This window comes from Oryctolagus cuniculus, chromosome X (assembly GCF_964237555.1).
Source record: "Oryctolagus cuniculus chromosome X, mOryCun1.1, whole genome shotgun sequence".
In the NCBI taxonomy this organism is placed as follows: Eukaryota; Metazoa; Chordata; class Mammalia; order Lagomorpha; family Leporidae; genus Oryctolagus; species Oryctolagus cuniculus.
Window position 1 is genome coordinate 35,895,997 of NC_091453.1, and position 7,531 is coordinate 35,903,527.

Genomic DNA, 7,531 nt, shown 5'->3' on the forward strand with positions numbered 1-7,531 from the left:
TTATTTATTTGAAAGGCAGAATTAGAGGGAGAGATAGAGAAAGAGAGGTCTTCCATCCACTGGTTCACTCCCCAAATGGCTGCAGTGGCCGGGGCCAGGAGCTTCATCTGGGTCTCCCACGTGGGTGCAGGAGCCATAGTACTTAGGCCATCTTCCACTGCTTTCCCAGGCACATTAGCAGTGAGCTGGATCAGAAGTGGAACAGCTGAGACTTGAACTGGTGCCCATATGGGATGCCAGCATTGCAGGCAGAGGCTTAATCTGCTAAGCTACAATGCTGGCCCCTATTGTTTTCCATAAAGAACATGCTCTTTAGATTTTTTGAAGTCTTCATTTGTTACGTTCATTCTGTGATCTCTCAAGGGCATCAGACCAGCTTCTGTACAGATTGCCTTGATGTCAGCACTAGATAGGTCATCTTTAGCCATGATCACATTGTCCAGGGTTACCTCACTGGCCAGCATCATCCTGCTCATGTGTGAATCTGAAAGATGCACTTCCTAGTCTTTTCATCAGGCAAGGGGAGCCTCATCTTCCTGTTGATGTGGCCTGGTCTCCTAAATGCCGGATCCAAAGTTGCTATTCAGTTTGTGGTGATAACAACTTTCCCATCTCCTCTTGAATCCAATCCAATCCAGCTGGTTCAAAAATTCCAGCATTATTCGCTGAATTTCTCTCTCACTGCCAGAATTTGAGTCATATCTTTTTGTGCCAATAGAATCAAATTCATCAATAAGCACCATGGATGGTGCATGTTCTTCAGCAACAAGAAACGCTTCCTGTACAAGCTTGGGCCCATCGCCTAGGTAATGAATTCTTCCTCCGTGAGAAGATAGTCTTTATTTTTTTTATTTTTGACAGGCAGAGTGGACAGTGAGAGAGACAGAGAGACAGAGAGAGAGGTCTTCCTTTACTGTTGGTTCACCCTCCAATGGCCGGCGCGCTGCGGCCAGCACACCGCACTGATCCAAAGCTGGGAGCCAGGTGCTTCTCCTGGTCTCTCATGAGGATGCAGGGCCCAAGCACTTGGGCCATCCTCCACTGCACTCCCTGGCCACAGCAGAGAGCTGGCCTGGAAGAGAGGCAACCGGGACAGAATCCGGTGCCCCGACTGGGACTAGAACCTGGTGTGCCGGCGCCGCAAGGCAGAGGATTAGCCTATTGAGCCACGACGCCGGCCAAGATAGTCTTTAATTCTCTCTAATGTCAATAATTTTAGCTAGCACTGAGTGTGGGTGTCACCAGCAGCAGTTTGCTGGCAGCATCTGGTCCCTTTGTTTTCTCCTTCTTTTTCCCCACTCTGGTTGGTACAGGAGGTCCATTCCTTTTTCTTGTCCTTGTCATCCTTCTTGCCACCTCTAGAACCATGATCACAACTCTGACTTTGGCCCATCTTGATTTGACCTCTTTCAATATATTGTATTCTTGAAAATTGTTATGAGAATAGATTTAAATGTTCATATCACAAAAAAGTATAGGTGATAATGTATATGTAAATTCGTTCAATTTAGCCATTTTACAACATATGCTTTCAAAATATCATATTGCATACAATAAATATAAACATTTTTGTTTATGAATTAATAATAAATAGGAGCCAATATTGTGGCATAGTAGGTAAAACCACCACCTGCGAAGCCAGCGTCCCATATGGATACAAGCTTCGCGTCCCAGCTGCTCCACTTCTGATCCAGCTCCCTGCTAATGCACCTGGGAGAGCAGCAGAAGATGGCCCAATTTCTTGTGCCCCTGTTACCCATGTATGAGACCTGGAAGAATCTCCTGGCACCTGGCTTCAGCCTGGCCCATCCCAGCCATTGCAGCCATCTAGAGTGTGAACCAGCAGGTGGAAGATTGATTCTCTCTCTCTCTTTCTCTCTCTCTGTCTCTTTCTATCCCTCCCTCCCTCCTTTCCTTCCTCCCTCCCTCTCTCTCCCTCTCTTCTCCCTTCTATCTGTAACTCTGACTTTTAAATAAATAAACAAATCTTTAGAAACAGAATAAAATACATAAATTAGAGAAAAATAAGAACTAAAAAAAGAGATTTAAAACAAAAGAAAGTATAATGGTAGTTTCCTGGGGCTGGGGGGAGGGTGAAAATCAGGAGCTATTCTCTAATGAGTACATCATTTCATTTGGGGGAAGATGAGAATGTTGTGGAGTTAGATGGTGACCATGATTGCACAACTGTGTGAATGTACATATTGCCAGATATTTATACCTGAAAATGGCTAAAATGGTAAATTTAGTTTATGCATTTTAACACAATATGAAAATTATGCAAGTGTCAGACTTTCCCATACCAACTATAACATCAAATAAAATATGTGAGATTCTGAGGTAGGGCAAGACCTTCAAGTATAAAAGCTATACATATTTCAGAAGTATGCAATAATATCTAAAAGACTTTCTAAAAAACCTAGTGGATTTTTGTTTATTTAAAAGGCAGAGTTACAGAGAGGCAGGGACAGAGAGAGAGAGAGAGAGGCCTTCCATCTGCTGGTTTGCTCACCAAATGGCCACAACAGCTGGAGCTGGGCCAATCTGAAGCCAGGATCCAGGAGCTTCTTTCAGGTCTCCCACTCGGGTGAAGGGGTCCAAGGACTTGGACCATCTTCTACTGCTTCCCCAGGCCATAGCAGAGAGCTGGATTGGAAATTGAGCAGCCGGACTTGAGCCAGCACCCATATGGATGCCAGCACCACAGGCGGTGGCTTTACCTACTACGCCACAGTGCTGGTCCCAAAAAACTAGTGGATTATTAAATACAATTAATAGGTAAATAAAATTAACTTCGAAATGATCAAATCTTGTGAGCAGCGTTGAATCCTTTACAATCTATGGATAGGAGCAAAGGGCTATGAAAATTATGTTCTCAGTGTTTTGGTATACTCCAAAATTCCTACACTGAAGACCTAACCACCAATGTGATGGTGTTGCTAAGCAACAGGTTGACTCCACCACACTCCTAAAATTAAAAAGAAAAAGTAAAAGACCTGTATCTTTTTTTTTCTTTTTGAGATAGAGAGAAACTTTATTTACAAGGCAACAAAGTAAGGAGATTGGGGGAGGTTACCCAAATCGACCTTCGTTCAAAAAGGATTTGAGAATTTATGAAGTTAGGGTAAATGGAGCATACATAGACAAAACTGAGTAATGGTACAGTATAGATGAAGGACAAAGGGGTGTGGAACATCCCCTGAGCATGTGACAAGTATCCTTTGTTCAAATCTGGCTACCACAATGTCATTTAGCATGATAATGACTCATAAGGTAGCTCTCTGATAAACTTGAGTCAGTGTGCTCAGATTCCAGTTTTATCTTGGCTGTAGCTTGTTCCCTTGGCTTTATCAGAGACCTTCCTAAAGACAGTTCACAAGAAGTTTAGCAAAAACAATGGGTTTTTGATAGAAAGTTACTATGTACCAGGCTGGCAAATGACTAATATAGGGTATGCTAGGCGACTCAGGGAAGCTTGCTATAGAGCAAGGGGTACGGAATCCTTTCTTGCCCATGGCGTTGATAGTATTAGGCAGTTAGACATTTGAGAGATAATTTGGCAATGAGGTCAGAGCCCTAATGAATGGGATTGGTGCCCTCATAAAAATATCCCAAGAGAGCTGCCTTGCCCTTCCTCAGTGTATGGTGTTATATTATAGCTGACCAAATGGACTAAGACAAAAGCTGGTACCAAGACATGCAGGTGCTGCTCTAAGAAATACCCAAAAGGTAAAATCGGCTTTGAAATTGCATAATGAACAGAATCTGAAAAAAACATGTTGAGATTGATACTAGAGAAAGTTTATGTTGCCATGCATGGATCTCAAAGGATGACTCTGGTGAGGCCTCATCAAAACAGGAATGCTGTAACGAAAGCCTCAGTTTTCTTAGAGAGTGCCTCGGTGGTCACAAGCAGGATGTTGGTGGAAATGTGGATGGTAAAGGCTGTTTGGAAACTGGTGTAAAGGCAGTCCTTGTTATAAAGAACATGGCTGGATTCTGTTTCTATCCTGGTGTTTGGTGGAAAATAGATCTTGTAAGCAATGAAATAAAATATTATGCTAGAAAAAATTTCTAAACCAGATGTTGATGATGGAGCATATCTCCGCAAGAATACTTGACTTGTAAAATTTGAAAAGACAAAAAAGATTTAAAGATGGAATTTTTCATCAAAATGCAAATAGAACTTAAGGATTTGGAAAATTCTGGGCCCATTTTATGAGAAAATGAGAAAGCATATTGGGGAGAGAGCAGCAAGGGTGTGGCCAAGCGACAGGTAGGGAGAGTCGTATGGAACAGCCAGGTGTTATTCATTAAGATAACACAAAAACAACCACACAGGCATTTCATATATCACCCAGTGGTGCCCAGAGTGCAAGGGTGGGTAGAGTATTTCAGAAGAGGAACAGAGGACGCATAGAGCCCTGGTACTTGTTGCTCAGCACTGCTTCAGGCTTCTCCTCTCTGAATTCTGGCTCAGAGTCCATTGACCATCCCAAGTATTCCCTCTGTGGGTCCAGGTGTGCATGGGCTATAATGGTCACCCCTCCAGAGAGCACCAAGAGTAAACCCTGGTGGCACCCACGTGGTACCATCTCCACTGGTATACAGAGTACAAAAGGGTGGGATGGTGGCTACTTCTACCTAAATTTTGATGGATGGAACCACTTGGAAGCACTTGGTTGGGTGTGCAACCCAGATAAAGGGCTGCCCTGAAGCCAGGGCCACTACAGAGAGTACCCATTAGAACAATGCTTTAGAGGACTTGAGGGACTGGGGACACCACTGTGATCCCAGACCAGTAAAAGCACCAGAATGTGCTTCCAGCCTGGGAGAGCTGCAGGCACTTGATTCTAACCCTTAAGGGCTGCCTTTGAGCGGCGCCCAGCAAAGCTGTGGGGGAAGGGCTGCTCTGAACCTTGGAGGCCAAACTAATGCTGGGAAATCTACAGAGGTGGGAGCTCCTACCAAATAAACCTGGAGGACAGACCCTCAAGTCAAAGATTATTCTTGAGCATTAAGATGTTAGACTTTTTGGGACCTGTTCTTTCTTTCTTCTTTCCTATTTCTCCCTTTTTCAGTAGGAGTATCTATCCTTTGCCTGTCCCATCATTGTGCTTTGGGCGCATGTAACTTGCGTGATTTCGTGATTTCACAGGCTCATCAGTGGAAAGCAACTTGTCTCGGGATAAAACATACCTTGAATCTGGCTCATATCTGATTTATATGACATTTAGGTGATATTTTGGGCTTTTTGAATTGATACTTGAATTAAGACTTTGGTGGTTATTTGGATGTAATGAAAGTATTTTACATGTGAGAAGGACATGAATTTTAGGGGTCCAGCGGAGGAGTGCTATGCTCTACATGTTTTGTCTGCCCACGATGCGTATGTTGAAAACCTAATCACCAGTGGGAGGCCATCAGAAGGCTGCTTTACTCCTTACACTATGTGTGGACACAGTGAGAAGGCTGTGACTGCGAACCAGGGGAGGGCCCTCACCAACAATTTAATCTGGCAGAATCTTGATCTTGGACTTTCTAGCCTCCAGAGCTCTAAGACAAAAGTTTCTTTTGTTATTAATCTACTCAGTTTATGATATTTTGTTATAACACCCTGAATAGACTAAGACAATTGCTAAAATATATGCAGGTGTTTTGTGCTTTGATAAAAAGAAATGAGAATAATACACCAACAAAATCATAACTTGGCAGGAAGAAGAAAGCATTAAACATGTAACATTTTTGACATTTTATTTGTGTATTTAGAGTTTATACATATACCATAACTCAAGCCCTTAACATTTATTTTTTAAAGATTTACCTATTTATTTGGAAGAGTTACACAGAGAGAAGGAGAGGCAGAGAGAAGTCCTCCATCCGTTGGTTCACTCCCCAAATGGCTGCAACAGCCAGATCTGTGCCTATCTGAAGCTGGGAGCCAGGAGCTTCTTCCAGGTCTCCCGCATGGGTGCAGGGGTCCAAGCACTTGGGCCATCTTCCACTTCTTTCCCAGGCCATAGCAGAGAGCTGGATCAGAAGTGGAGCAGCTGAAACTCAAACCGGTGCCCATATGGGATGCTGGCACTGAAGGTGGCGGCTTTACCTGCTATGCCACAGCACCGGCCCTAGCCATTAATATTTAAAACAGCTCCAAGACACTTGGTCTTTTCTGTGTCCCAAGCATGTCCTGAGATAGAATAAGAGCATGTGTTCCCACTTACAAGGTGACTGAGGGCCAGAAACCCAGTCAGGCTGAGTGGCATTGACAGACATGGAGAGCACTGAGGAGATGCCACAGGAGAAAATCTTAAAGTCTACCTGAAAATCTTTATTTTGAAATTTTAAAGAAATCACATACTCATTCCAACAGCTTTAGCGGGCTTGGCCACCCAATAAGGTACACGTACACTCAGGTACTTGCAAGGCTCCTGTGCACCCATGTAGCTGATCAAGTCAGGGCAAGTGGTCACCTGCCCACAAGCAAACGCCAAATTTGTCTCCCACAGGGAGATAACTATCTTTCAGAAGGAGTATATGAATATCGTCAAAAGTTGAAATGTATCTTTAAAACACTGGGATCCACATTTTGGTGTAGCTGATGCTTGCAACACTGGCATCCCGTATAGGTGCTGGTTCAAGTCCTGGCTATTCTGCTTCTGATCCATCTCTCTCTTAATATGCATGGGAAGGCAGCAGAAGATGGCCCAAGTGCTTGAGCCACTGTCACCCACATAGGAAACTTGGTGAAGTTCTGGGCTCCTGGCTTCTGCCTGGTTCAGCCTTGGCCATTGCAGCCATCTGGGGAGTGAAACATTGGATGGAAGATCTCTCTCTCTCTCTCTCTCTCCTCACTCCTCACTCCTTCACTATCTATCTCTCTGTGTCACTTTGACTTTCAAATAAATAATTTTTTTAAAGATTTGTTTATTTACTTATTGGAAAGTCAGAGTGACAGAGAGACAGAGAGAGATCTTCCATCCAATGGTTCACTCCCCAAATGGTCACAATGGCCGGGGCTGGGCCAGGTAGAAGCCAAGAGCCAAAAGCTTCTTCCGGGTCCCACGTGGGCATAGGGCCCCAAGCACTTAGGCCAAGGTCCACTTCTTTCCCAGGCACATTAGTAGGGAACTGGATTGGAAGTGGAGCAGCCAGGACTCAAACTGGCACCCACACGGGATGCCAGCATTGCAGACAGTGACTTTACTGGCTATGCCATGGCAACAGCTTCCTCTTTTATTTTTTATGGATTAATTTATGTGTTTCAAAGTCAAAGTTACAGAGAGAGGGAGAGAAGGACAGAGAAAGATATGAAATATTTTTAAATGGAAAACCAAGTCTCTTTTAGAAGCTAAAATATACTTTTGTGAGGAAATGAAAGAAGACATATCTCTCTGTACAAACACAACAAATTTGATTCATATTGATCATTTTTCATAATTCAGCATATGAAAGTACATATTGGGGCTATGCGCCATGGCTCACTTGGTTAATCCTCCACCTGCAGCGCCGGTATCCCATTTGGGCACCG

The 7,531-nt window shown here is 43.7% G+C and overlaps 1 pseudogene; it reads right to left on the bottom strand.

Annotated features, from left to right (window-relative positions):
- Positions 1-284: 284 nt before the first annotated feature.
- On the bottom strand, positions 285-1,393 carry LOC103345154 (26S proteasome regulatory subunit 4 pseudogene; annotated as a pseudogene).
- Between the last annotated feature and the right edge of the window lie 6,138 nt (positions 1,394-7,531).